Source organism: Pimephales promelas, chromosome 3 (assembly GCF_988280905.1).
Source record: "Pimephales promelas chromosome 3, fPimPro1.hap1.1, whole genome shotgun sequence".
Lineage (NCBI taxonomy): Eukaryota > Metazoa > Chordata > Actinopteri > Cypriniformes > Leuciscidae > Pimephales > Pimephales promelas.
The window spans coordinates 21,480,074-21,494,588 of record NC_142771.1 but is presented as its reverse complement, the minus strand read 5'-3'; the positions used below and the strand labels follow the sequence as shown (position 1 = coordinate 21,494,588).

General features: G+C 37.1%; 1 long non-coding RNA gene across 1 annotated transcript; it reads right to left on the bottom strand.

Annotated features, from left to right (window-relative positions):
- Positions 1-4,494: 4,494 nt before the first annotated feature.
- On the bottom strand, positions 4,495-8,510 carry LOC120476418 (uncharacterized). Its single transcript, XR_016155109.1, has 5 exons — positions 7,748-8,510; positions 7,262-7,355; positions 6,707-6,812; positions 6,140-6,232; positions 4,495-5,391 (listed from the first exon to the last, which is right to left on the bottom strand). It is a non-coding gene; the product is annotated as an uncharacterized LOC120476418 (long non-coding RNA).
- Positions 8,511-14,515: the final 6,005 nt, after the last annotated feature.

Sequence of the window (14,515 nt, the reverse complement as noted above, 5' to 3'; positions counted from 1 at the left end):
AAGCAAGGTAACTCATCGCGAGAAATGGAAAGTGTCGCCAGTGTCCGCACCTGTCTCTAGCTCGATCGAATCTGCTGTCTGCAAATTATCTGGTCCCACCCCAACCATCATTGTTACTGCTTATCGCTGCTTACAGCTGTTGAACTCCCCATTACTGACCATTTTCTTCTCATAATGAAGCTCACTCTCTCCATTTTTAGTGCACTCTCTCCATTTCTGGTTCACATCATAACTCTCTGGCCATACTCGTCCAATTTGAGTCTTTTAAATCCTGTCCCTCCGCCGTCACCTCAGGTGTGCCCCAGGGCTCTGTCCTGGGGCCCTTACTTTTCATCATTTATCTCCTTCCTCTGGGTAATATCTTCCACAAATTTAATATTCAATTCCACTGTTATGCTGATGACACCCATCTCTACCGCTCAACCGAACCATCATCCTCCCACCTCCCTAACTGACTGTATCTCGGAAATAAAAACCTGGTTTACCAATAACTTCCTCAAATTAAACGGTGATAAAACTAAGGTTCTCCTCATTGGAACTCTATCCAAAACTGACAGCTTTTCTGTCATCCTTGACAATACTTCCATTTCACCCTCCCCTCAGAATGAGAGTCTAGGTGTCATCCTTGACAGCACTTTATCTTCTCAGTTACACATCAGCCACATTACCCGGTCTGCCTATTTCCATTTACGAAACATTAATCGCCTCTGCCCCTCCCTTACCCCTCACACTGCCGCCATTCTTGTTCACAGTCTTGTCACTTCCCGTTTGGACCTACGCTATCTCACGACCAATTTGTACGAATTCGTACGAGTGATTAAAAAGTGGCTAATTCGTATTAATTCATACGTGCTCACTCGTACGAATTCCTATGATTTGTCAAAACCCATGTGATGGGTAGGTTTAGGGGCGAGGTCAGGGGTAGGTCATTCGTACGAATTCATACGAATTGGCCAATTCGTAAAATATGTACGATTTAGCAAAAAACTTACTAATTCGTACAAGTGAGGTCGTACGAATTGTTACGAATTAGCCACCTTGTAAAATTACGAATAAAAGTACGAATTCTCGTGAGATCGGGTTGGTTTGGACTATTGTAACTCTCTCCAATTTGGTCTCCCTCACAAATACAGTACCTTACTAAACTTCAACTGGTCCAGAATTCAGCTGCCCGCATCATAACCCGAACACCCTCCATTCACCACATCACTCCTGTTCTCCAACAGCTTCACTGGCTCCCGGTCCAGTCCCGTATCCAATTCAAAATTCTTCTGCTAACATTCAAGGCCATCCATAACCTTGCCCCTCCATATCTGTCGGATCTCGTATACAGGGTCCAACTTCCACCCGCTTTCTTAGATCCTCTTCCCCCATACACCTGTCTGTCCCCCCTGCTCGTTTCACCACGATGGGGAGCAGAGCATTCAACCCCTCTGCCCCCGTCTCTGGAACTCGCTACCACCCCAACTCAGAAACATTAATTCTTTCTCTCATTTTAAATCACAACTCAAAACACATTTGTTCAAAACTGCCAACCTCATTTGATGTACTTTTATCTGAGTGACATGTTCTAGATGGTGACAAAGAGGGAAAACTGCAGACTGCAGCTTTAAATATTAGGCTATTATCAACAGATCTGTAAAAAAAATTAAAAATAAAATAAAATAATTTAAAAAACACCACATGGTTTCATTTGCCAATTATTATACACGTAATTTTACTTCAAATGGAAATAGATTAAGCTGTGGGGTTTGACCTGTCATATTTGCTCATTTAAAAGAACACTTTCACAGTTGGCTCTCATTTTAAAGGGAACAATGGACGGTTGAACCGCGCATTCCTGCTTTCCAAATGGTAGCCTAAATTGAAGTCTGGAGAATAGAATGATATTTAACGTCAATGAAAACAGATGGTGCCAGTTTATACTTGCATAATAACAACAGCCCAGATGTTGTTAAGCCATATTTCTTTCAAGGGCAACGCGCAGTAGCCCCATGGAGCGTGGAATGCCATCCAACTGGGGTTCATGTCTTAATACTTCCCTAAGTCCATCATATAAGGTCAGATACTGTAAAAGCCAGTGCATAATATTTAAATCCTTTTCATAAATTTGCACGAACAGACAATGAATGTTTACATTAGCTCTTTATTTGCATCATCTGCTTTTTAATGGGCATAAATACGAATTAATCAATTGAAAAGTTATGTCTCTGAATCACCAAACAAATTAATAAAATTCCATTCTTCAATATTAAATGCATATGAATATTTATACTTCCATCAAAATCATAGAGCTGTTCAGCTGATTAATTATTCATGTATTAAAAGCAAATAAACTGACATGTTGTATAACGTTCAGCTGAGTTGGTTCTCTGAATCACAGTGACTGCTTTTGTCTCAGCAAAACCAAAACTTTAAAGGGAAATATATTGGTTTAGTTATGTTGTCACTGACAAGACTGTGATTCATTAGACCAACACAGAAATATACTTACTTTGCATGTTATTCTGCATACTAATATGAATAATAAATATAAAGAGGGGAGACTCTGCAAAGAAAAAGAAAAAAAAAAAAGATGAAAGGGGGGAAAATTAAACCGAATTGAGAGAACCAATAAACTATATTGGAAATGTTGATTGATTTAGCTTTGGTTTGATTTTATAATGGAAGAATATGTAAAATAATTAACATGATAAAAAAATGCGAGCAGTCGGACTTTTCCATTTGTTTAAAAATATCGATTTATCCACATAAACAGAAAATAGCACAAACTTTGCTAAATAGACTATTTTGAACAAATTTAACTTAGTCATTATTAAAAACATTATTTTAGCCAAATTATTTGTATCAATATTTTGTGCCTTTTACCATATTCTGGTGAGCCTTTTGTCCCGTTTGTGTGGACAAACCCCTCAAAGACCTCTCTTCTAGCATAGCTAAACATATTAAATCTCCCACTTAACATTAATCGTGCACAAAAAAAAAAAAAACATTATATAAACACACTTCTTTTAGCATCCACTCTTTTGATTGTCATGACAAAGCATGAAGGGAATAGAAATCAGTTTTAGTTCAATTTGAGTGAAGTTTGTCTAAATTGAAAGAAACTAATTCAACAACAATGAAACAATTCAAATTTACTTAAAATGTGCCAGTTTTGTGAACTCTAAAGAAAAGAGTTATATATATTGGTTAGATTTAACCAATTTAAGTTTACTCTACTAAAACCAATTAATTATTTTGAGCATTGGGGTTTACAGAAATGCGGTTGAACAATTAAAATGTTAAATACTATATTTTAATAACATTACGAGCACAACAGGTGCAGACAGTATTCTATAAACACAGTTTATTTGATAAACAGAAAACAAAAACCCACAAGGGGGAAAACGATCATTAGTGAATATCATCTCAAACCTACCACTGTGTGGTGTTCTGAGAATATCAGCTCAAATGGATAGTTCATCCAAATCAGATGTAGAGCACACAGAGGAGGTTTAAGATGATATTCACTAATGATCACGCGTGTGAGATCGACAATTACTGTGGGCTTCGACTGAAAACAGGAAGCAAATAGAGGCATGTCAGCTGCCTGAATTAACATAATTTTTATTCATATCTTTCACATCTACTGCAGTCAGATTGCCTGTGGTCACTCTTAATAACACCACATACATGGCTGTGCACTCATAATGACAAATAAAGGATGTTAAGAGGCTAAAAGCAGGTTTATAACATGCCCCATTGAAGTCAACAGGGTGGGAATTTTAAAAAGACGATAACACGGTGTTGGCAAGACCGATTTTTATCGTTTTTCTCTCCCATCTCCTATGTCTTCTGATTGGCCCATGCTTTATCAAAATTTTTGATTGATCAAATTAATTCACATTTTGAATCTTCGAGCCGACCCTGTTAGCAAGGGTTATTAACACAAATTTCGCAAAGCAGGTGTTACAGAAAAGTGTCACTACGGCTTTTGTCCAAACCACCAATCAGCAGAAAACACCAAAGACATAATAAACCCCTTACCCAGATTGACTGAAATCCCTTTTTTTCTGCTTAAAAACTTTGTGAAGATTAAAGTATTACCTTTCCGTGGCTTGTGTATTCTGCTGTAAATTGGGTTGGATGTTCAGTGAAAGTCATGTACACTGAACAACCTAATAAGTTGATTTAACTCAATTGATTTGAGTAAACTCGTTCCCTCAATTTAATTGAGTAATGGGGTCTCCCAAAACTTGCATATTTAAGTTTACTTAACTTGGTAGTTATGTAGACTTGACTTAAATTGTTTAGTTCACCAAACTTGACGATTATTTAATACACTTAAACAATAAAGTTCACTTAACTTAGTGTTAATATCAATTGTACTTGTATATTTAAGTAAACTTAACATGAAAATGTTACTGTAATATTATTTTAAAATATTAAAGCTATTATTTTTGACTGTAAGCTGTATGCACACTGCACTTACATAAAACAATGAACAACATATTGATCTTTTGAGTCTTTATTGACCAATTTCAAATGGAAATGAGTCTCACACTGTACATAACTTTAAATGTGGCAACAGTATCTAACATTAAGTAGTGCAATATCAATTGTACAACTCTGATCACTTACAAAATACACTTAAGTCTCAGATTTTTGTAAATGTACTGAACATTTACACGTAATGTACATTCTTTTAACATTTTACTGGTTTAAGCTTTATGCAATCACAGCAAAATAAGTAAAGCATACTGACCATAGTCACTGTCTTTGACCAAATATTTGCACAATATTACAGTACAAACTATACTGTAATTGAACACACTGTAGAGGTATTGTTACCAACCATGGTACTGTACTAAACTGACTAATGCACATTAATTATAGAGCATTTCACAATTTAAACCATTTTCCCTCATAAAACATTGTCAGAAATATTAAAGTCTCAAAGTGGCATTTTTGTTTAAACAAATATTTTCTGGGTCACAAAACTGAAGAGGTAGTAAAAATGGTACCAATACATGGTATATATATATCCTGCAAATCATTTGTAGAACATTCTCAGAGTGGTGTTAAAGTCTCAAAGTGAAGTTTTTTTTTTTTTTTTTTTACAAAAAGCTGGTTTGCCAGAGACTGCAATTTAGACTTGAGAGAATATTGTCCCATTGACATTAACACAGGCTGGATGAAATCAAACGTGTTGCCAAGTGATTTGGGGTAATTCAGTTCAAGTTCGTAGATCAGACCGAAGAGGAGACACATACGTAGCCTGTGGGAGGTCCTGCATTTTATTATTCCAATCGTAGAAGTTCAATACAAGGAATTGGGGGGCTGAAGGTCAGTGTCCTCAAATAAGATGCCCACTGGCACATTAAGGATGGAGTTGCGATGATCAGACACCTAGTGTAAAAACAGACATAAATAGAGTATTACGATCAGGAATCAAATGTTTATAAATTGATGTTTATCAGAACGTGCACTAGATTTATTAAAAACACACATAGCACTAACCTTTATCCCAAATTATATGGACAAGTACGCATTTGACTTTATGAAAATGTACATGTTTCCAGCAAAGACAATGGTTTTTTTTTTTAAGTATGCAGAATAAATTACATTTATTAATTTGAAGAACTGGCTACATTTGTATTTTAAAGGAATAGTTCACCCAAACATGATAATGCACTCACTCTCAGGCCATTAAATATATAGAGTTGTTGTTTTGTTTTGTTTTTATCTGAAAAGATTTGGAGAACTGTAGCATCACATCACTTGCTCCCAAATTGATCCTCTGTAGCGAATGGGTGTTGTAAGTAAGAGTCGAAAGAGCAAACGTGTGGATTAATTGTGGATTATTGTGATGTTTTTATCAGCTGTTTGAACAAGTTTGAGCATCTGTTTGCTAAAGAGGATCAATTTGTGAGCTGGTGATGTAATGCTGAAGTTCTCCAAATCTTTTCAGATGAAGAAACAAACTCTTCTTCATCTTGAATAATCTGAAGGTGAAAACATTTCCTGCAAATTTAATTTTTTCGGGAAACTATTGCTTTAAAATCAACATGATTTTCAAATGCTTGACAAATGCTTAGACTAATGGGAGCACAGGTGGTTGTTTTAATGTTAACACGTGAAGAACAGATGCACTTACTAAACATGACTTGAAGAAAGAGTCACCATCATCTCCAAGCATGATAGGTAGTCCTTGAATCACAAGGGTTAGGACCTCCGTTGGCTGGGCTAACTTTGGAGGAAAACACAAAATTCCATTAATGCCAACAACTAATCAATATATTTGAAGAACTTTTGTAAGAATATACGATTAAATGAATGCTCTTAAATATATAGATATAGTTCCCCCAAAATGAAATTTCTGTCATCATTTAGTCGCCCTCAAGTTATTCCAAACCTGTACATTTCTTTGCTCAGTTGAATACAAAGGAAGAATACATTTTGAAGAATGTTTGTAACCAAGCAGTTTTGGGCCAACATTGCAAAAATAACAATACTAAGAACACCAATTGTACCCAAAATTGTTCAATTACATACATTCTTCAAAATATCTTCCTTTGTGTTCAGCGTTAACAAAGAAATGTATACAGGTTTGGAACAACTTGAGGGTGAGTAAAAGTTATCCTTTAAGTTATCTTAAATAAGACAAAACCTTGTTTATTATTATTAACCATTACTAACCTTTATTTGATTACTGGTTACTGACCAGGAGTCCCCCTTTTGGCTTAAAAAAGGTCAATGAACCGTGGACTATATCTATCAAGGTTCTCGTAGAAATCCTGCTTTAGGTTTTTGCCAACAATTCTGTTGAACTGGGGAGATAAGAGCAGATCACATAATCACATTAGCGTGCACATTGAAATGCTTTATAATTAGGAAACAAATGTAGAGGCTAAGAAATATTTTTAACACGTTAAAGGAATAGACCACTCAAAAATGAAAATGATCATAGCCTATTCATGCTCAAACAGTTGTGTGCATGGCTTTCTTTGTTCTGCTGAAAACGAAAAGTAATATTTTTAATGTTTGTAACCAAAAGTTGCTAGTTCGCATTGACTTCTATAGTATTTTCCATATGACTAAATCGCTGTAATTATTGGTGACAAGCGTGACGTTAATTTTACAATCTACGAACTATTCGTTCTAGACTCGTTGCTATAGTAACAAATGTTCTTACAACTTGTGATAGATACTTTACGTTTTACAAGTCAAAATCAGAAATGTATCATGAAAATATTTGCAAGTTACTGGTAAAACTGACCTTTGCCCGGGAAAAATAACCCACATGGTCTGTGCATAGCTGCCATGTTCTTTCTTGCACAGAAAAAAAGATCGTCGAATATGTAGCTATCTCACTAGTAAAATAAGAAAATAAGCAGTTGACATTTCAATAATCATACTATCACAAAGTCATGAAGAAAATACTGTTAATTAATGTCGAGATTGTCAAAAGATTGACCAGAAAAAAACATCACAAAGTTGACTGGTCTCAAATAACGTTAACGTTAGTTAACTATGTTCTTTTGCCGAGAAATACACGATTACACAATTAAACTAATAAATTAAAGAATCGTTTGATATCGCAGTTATCATATCATCACATAAAACGTGTTGGAAAAGTTTGACCAGGAACTAATTAACGTTATGGCTGCGTTCTCTTTTATTAACCGTGCAAGGATTTAAATAAACATATTTCTGAGTTAAAAAGTCATACAAAATAACTTTATATCTTAATAATTGTACTTACCGAGAATGTTACACAAAGAATAACTCCCGTCCCGTCTTCACATTTGAACTGGTGTCAGCAACTGACGAGACGATGCGAAAATCACCAATTTTGTAATCCACCAATCAGCGCATTAGTTCTCTTGTTGCCATGCAGAACTGCTTGCGTGACAAATCGCATCAGAGGAAGATCAGAGAGAGACGTTTTAAACCTTTGAAATGAATTTGATTTAACGTTCAACATAATGTGTCGTCGCTGTATTTCTGTTATTTTTTTATTTTTTTTATTGAGACTTGGTTGTTGGCTGATGTGAGGAACTCTTTCATGCATTTTGACACGTGGCAAAAATGTGCACGTGAAATGTATGAAAATTGTGCAACCCCCAGTATTACAAAAGCACTTGAATATGGGCAATAAAGTTTATTTGTCAAGTTTAAAGTATCAGTTTTTTTTTAAATAAACATCAGTTTATTTCCATTACGATCAATAATTGTAAAATGAAAGCCATTTGTTTACTGGTAAAATAAGAATGACACCTTGAAAGAAAGCATGAATGAATGTATCATCATTTCACAGTTAAGACATTTTTGAAAATGACCTTTTGTAAGGTTTAATCATTATTTTGAGTTCACAGCACTTGAAATCTTAAGTTTTCGTATTTTGAAGGTAAATAAGTTATTTGAACTTATATTTTTGAGTGACAGGGCCAAAATGCAAAATTTTAAGTAATGTTTAGTCAAGTACACTTGATTGTTTAAGTAAAGACAACATTAGGGTTTACAGTGTAGCGTTTGTCTTTTATAACCCTCAAATTGAGACACACTGTGAGACTTGCTTTTGGGAGATTTGCAATTCATGTAAATTGGGCTTTCTAGGGTAAAAAGTATCAGATAAAAATGATCCGAGTTGTTTGACATGCATAGACACTCACTGTCTACTTACTGACAACTGAATCTGTGCGATACAATGTGAAAAATGTCTATTGGCCATTTTTGTCACATTCTGAACAGACCAAAATCTACTCATAAATTATTTTTAGAACTGCTGAAAAATGTATACCCTGAGTCATTGAAGGAGCTATGAATCATCTATTTAAATATTTCAGAGAGAACAATGATGAAATTTGGTCAAACTGAAGCTCCCACTGAAATGGCTGGCATTCGGTATTAAATGGCTCCTGTTGTAACTTCAGGTTAAAAGCAACAGAGGATGTTTTAATGAAAAATAACATGATTCACTTTCAGATAAAAGATGTATTTCCTAAATTATTTGTTTCAGTTTTAAATGATATTTTGGCAAGAAAAAACAAGCAACACTTAGCAGAAATAGGTATCACAATGATTCATGTGCCTTCAGAGAAAACTAGCCTATTGTATGATTAGAAAAACATGAGGTACAGGCAAGTTATATATATATATATATATATATATATATATATATATATATATATATATATATATATATTGATCCTTCTGTTAGACTGTCTCACATAAATGAATTAGGTTGAATAGCTGTCAGTTGTCAGCTGTTAAATTTAAAGGGGTCATATAATGCTATTCTTGTACAAGTTAATATGAATCTTTGGGTCTAAATAAAAACTTTGTACTATACTTTTAATAAAAATTCTTATTAGTTTGTAAAAACACTAATCAAAAACAGCTCTTTTTTTCAGCATGCTGGTTCAGTGCATATGCCTTTAAATGATATTGAGCACATGGAGTATAGTGTTGACAACAGTTGAGGGTATATTTTAGATAAAGAATGGCAGCGGGAGTCTCTGAGGACAGCAACCCATAGACTATAAAAAAATGGGTAAATTGTCTGTGACATCACTCATATACTTTCTAAACAACGGTTTTGAGGCCGTTTATGAGGGGTATGGACGAAATCCTAACCCCGCCCACTCTCTGGCCAATCCATATATGGGTAAAACGACGGGCTTTCAGCTATCTAAAACGTTACAAGATCGACTGGCAGATTACAACGCATTCTCACCCCAAGGCGTCACCTTTGACCATGCTTCAATATTTGACGTTTTAGGCGCCCTTTAGCGTCACTTACATGACGCGATCCTACGGCGTCATCTAACTGACGCTAAAGGAAAGCGTCAGTTAGAGGACGCGGTTAGGTTTAGGTGTGGGGTGGGGGTAGGGTACACACGATCCTAGGGCGTCATCTAACTGACGCTAAAGGGCGCCTAAAGCGTCAGATATTGAAGCATGTCCAAATGTCAGTTAAGTGACGCCTTGGGGGTGAGAATGGGCTGCAGATTAGGCTACTTTTTACAGTATATGGCCACTACATTCACTGCAAAGCTGCTGAAGAACCCTCCAATGTGGGACATATCAGTCTATTCTTATGTTACATTTATTCATTTGGCAGACGCATTTACAATGTTTCAAACATCAGATATAACCAGTTATAACCATAGGCATAGGTGTAATTTGCAGGTGGGATGGGTGGGACATGTCCCCACCACTTTTTGCCAGGGTCAATATTGTCCCCACCAGTTTTGAACTCGGACGCGCACTTTAATCCGTAGCGGAGACTCTATTCGTTCCGGTGAAATCAAAAAGTAAATTGCACACAAACGTGTCCCTGCTTGATATAGAACCACTGATAAACAAAATCAGTTTCGAGAGAGCGAAAAAAAAAAAAACTAAACGAGAGCGGATTAGAACCCATAACCTCTGACACACTTGGCAAAAGTTCTGCCACTGGACCATTAAAGTACATGCATGTAATAGTCGGATCTATGTATTTTTTCGTGTGAAAATTCTCTCCAACAACGATATATTAGATCTCATTAAACGACAAATTAAACACAATGTACTATTTAAATCGATTCCTCGACATCATGCTATTGTACATAGGTAGATCTGAATAATGATTTAGCATTGTATTAGCCCCCCAAAACCCCATCTGTCCCTACCTCAGACGCAAACTTATCTGAAGCGATTTAATGATAACTGTTGCAGTGTCACTGCTCCCAAACATTGATGCTAAATAGTGCTAACTATGTGAAATAGTAGTTGAATGTCACTTACTGGAAAAAAAAAATGGAGCGAAGTACTCCTACAGTGCCGGTTGGTGCAGTTTATAGCAGAGCAACCCATTTTATGATATTTCAATACAAATGTTCAGAAAGGATTCAGAGGTGGTGTGTCTAGGCGCAACACGTTATCAGCAGTCAATCAAGCTGTCAATCAAAGTTAACCACGCCCTTATTTGTCATACATTTTATATCTAAATAAGATCTAAACTAGCGAGTTAGAAAAAATTCACCCCTCTCACAGTTGTCAGGCACTCAAAACCTATCGAAAAATACAATAAAAGTCCATGGGACCAACCTGTAAAAACATGAAATTATGCTGTGAAAACAGACATTTTAACAAGGGGTCTATGGACATTTGCTCCCTTTTGGGACCTGCCCCTAGCGGATCTTTGATGTATTGCAGTTTTTCGCACTTCCGGGTAGGCTTCATTTTTCAGATTAGAATGTTGCCGCTTGGTGCAACCATACCAATTTGAACAGGAGTCGGAGAGGGAACAAGTTGATGGCCGTAAAAGAAGTTTGACATGACAATGGGCTCTATGCACGTCGGTATTTCCGGTGAAGGATTAAGGATGCTCGATAACTTCCGCCGATCGTCCAATGCTATACCGAGAATTTATATTGAATTTTATACTCCATGGTTATAATAAAGAAACGTTAGTCACAAAAACAGATAAAACAGACACCCCTCGATGTGTTTATGCTTCTTTTTAAAATTATATTAAATAAACATAACTATATATAAAATTACATCTAAACGTATGTTTTCCTCGGTTATCCTCCGCTTAAATCTCCACTACCGGAAATGGACGAGCATCCTTGCGTCAAATGCGGAACTTATGCGTGCATATAGCCCATTAAGGCTTGAACAGGACATTTCTGAATGGTTGTTTAACGTAATGTCACTTTGATTTATTTTTGTATGTACTGGCTGAGTAGTGAGATGCGAACTCTATGCGTTTACTGATGTATAGGTTAGTTTGTTGACAGTTTTTTAAATGTCCATGTTAAACAAACTGTTTTTAAAATAAAGCTGTTTTGACTAATTATTCCAGTGTTCGGAAATATTAGCCTTTTTTAGACTGTTAATAACTTTAAATATAGGCCTATAATTCATTGTAAAATGTTTCTTCATAAGAATTCATATGTCTATATGGTAATATGAGCGCCTAATATAAGCCAGTTTGTATGACAAATTTAATCTGTCTCAACTGCTTTCTCCATCATTGTATTCATTAAAAGATAATATATTAAACAACCACCTTAAAATGGCTTAGTGCTTCCTTTTTATCTTGCTAAGCTGCCCTTGAATTTTCAGCAACTTTTTCTCGAACTTGTTTTTTGGGGTCATTTGCAGTTCTGTGAAGTGTCTGCACAGAGATAAGGCGGATGTGCAGGTTTGAAGCAGTGTGCTTGTCTCCGACATTAGCATTCACAACACTAGACTTTGTGTCTCAGAGTGAAACTCCAGAGGAGCTGTCGAATTGATCCGAGCTGTGACTTTCTCTGTTTCTTTCTTGACTTTACAGCAAAGGTAGCAGTTTTTGGTACTAATTAAACTTACAGTGCAGAGCAGCTCAAAAGTTAGCCGAGCCAAGAGAAGAAGGGGACGATGAGGGATGGACAACCCGAACACTTAATTTCATGCATCGTGGCTCCCTTCAATAATGTCGGCCGTATGGATTAGCGCCATCCACTTCTGTCAAAATTGACCACGAACGGATCCTCGAGCGAATCCTGATAACTAAACTTGATACTAGTTTTTACACATAGACTTTGACTTACAGTATTAATGTTAATGAGCCATCTTTGTCTGCTCTGTGTGATGAATTTAATTACCTCCAGATGACCAAATGTTCTAAATATGATAGTGCTCATTATCTAAATATAAAGATGGAGAAAATAGCTCTGCCATGAAAGCATCTCTCTGACTAATTGGAGATTTTCCCCCAAATGGAGCCTCACCACTGAGACACTGTCCATATGTTCAGATATGGAGTGGAATTCTCCGGAGACAGTCTCGCTGCTAACTAAATTAGCCTGAAATTCAAATCACTGCCTGTTGAGTTGTGAAGGACAGTCAAAGCTCTCACTGCATGAAGATAACGTAAGACATTGAACAATGAGCACTGCCTTTGGCCTCGCTGAAATGAGAGTGTTAAATCAAGATGATTTCAAACTAAACTTAGCCCACATGAGTCATTCTCTTGCTTAGTAAAGAGATATTCAACAGCTTTGTTACAAACAGAAGTGAGTCACTGGTTGTCTTGCATCTTGTCCTTAAATCAGCCTTGAAGCCAGTGCATGGATGGCCAATTATGTGCCTTTGGCTCACTGAGAGCCTATTGTCCTCCATGTAGCTTAGATGATTTCAAGGTGGTGAAACATAATTAGGTTAAAAAAAAACAAGGCCGATTTATAAGGTATCTACGGCAATGTTTATATTAAACTGTCAATGGGAGGTTATCAGAATAATAATATCTCAAATGTTAAATTGTCATAAACTCCCTACAACCAATAGCTGCATGATTGCAATGCCAGCCGTTCAACTGCCAGCCGTTCACCCAAAAAATAACAATGGGTCAATTGACGCATTGAGGAACATCTCAGGTGTGACAGGTGTCTGAAACTACTATCAAATCACGGCAATCATATTTACAGCCCATGACATCATCATCGTGCGACCCGGAAGTATATAAGGGCACCTAGTAAACATGACATTCACCTTATCATCTGAAGGGACTGTTTGGCAGGCATGCCCAGAGGCGTGACAGAAAGCTGCAGTGTCTCGTTCCTTGTCCCTCATTACAGTTGTAACCCAAGACGTTCCCTTTCAAAAGGAAACTTGCACGGCGTCGATTGGCGCATTGGGGAACGAAACACCCATGCTGCCATGCTAAGGGGAGTGCATACCCATTGCAGTGACAACTGTCAGAACCAGCAAAATTCTAATGAAATACCAGAACCACCTCAGGTCACACTGGGCTGTCAGTGACAGCATTCCCTACGGTCATAACCCAAGCTATAAACTTGGTTTAATGAAAGGCCTACCTGGAGGGGAGGGGGTGTGGCTTAGCCATAGGTCAATTGTCTAATTGGCCAGTGAATTTAACAGCCAAGCAACCTATGTTGGGGCTTGGGATCAGGGAGGCCTGGTAAGGCCAGTGCCTGGCCGTTGAGACTGCTCGCTTTTTACCCCGTTACTCAAAATTTGAGGATTTGAGAGGCCTACTCGGCCTGAAGCACACAGTAGCCTTCTGTCGGCCATCTACCCATACTGCTGGGGACTCGCTATCAGGGAGGCCTGGTAGGGCCTGCTAGCTGATAGCAAGTCTATTCTGCGACAAACACAACACCGTTGGGAACCATACAACACAAATACTAGGGCCACTCACAGGAGGCCTCTTAAGGCTGGTTACCTGGTCACAGCTGTAAAGTATGTCCCACAACGTTGGGACTCTCTTCCAAAGAGGCCTGTTAAGACCTACTACCCATCAGTGAGTCCGAACTACTGAGGCCAACCACCTGAGGCAAGCTGATCTGAGGCCTACTTGAGGGCGTATGATGTCTTGCTGAACAGGCTGCACAGTGTTATGCAAACACACATTAACTGACAAGGAATACATAGTATCATTTCACAAGTTCACACTTACAAATAAGTCAGATAGAAGTAAGTAAGTAAGTAAGTAGTAAAATTTATTTGTATAGCACTTTTCTCAGATGAAGATCACAAA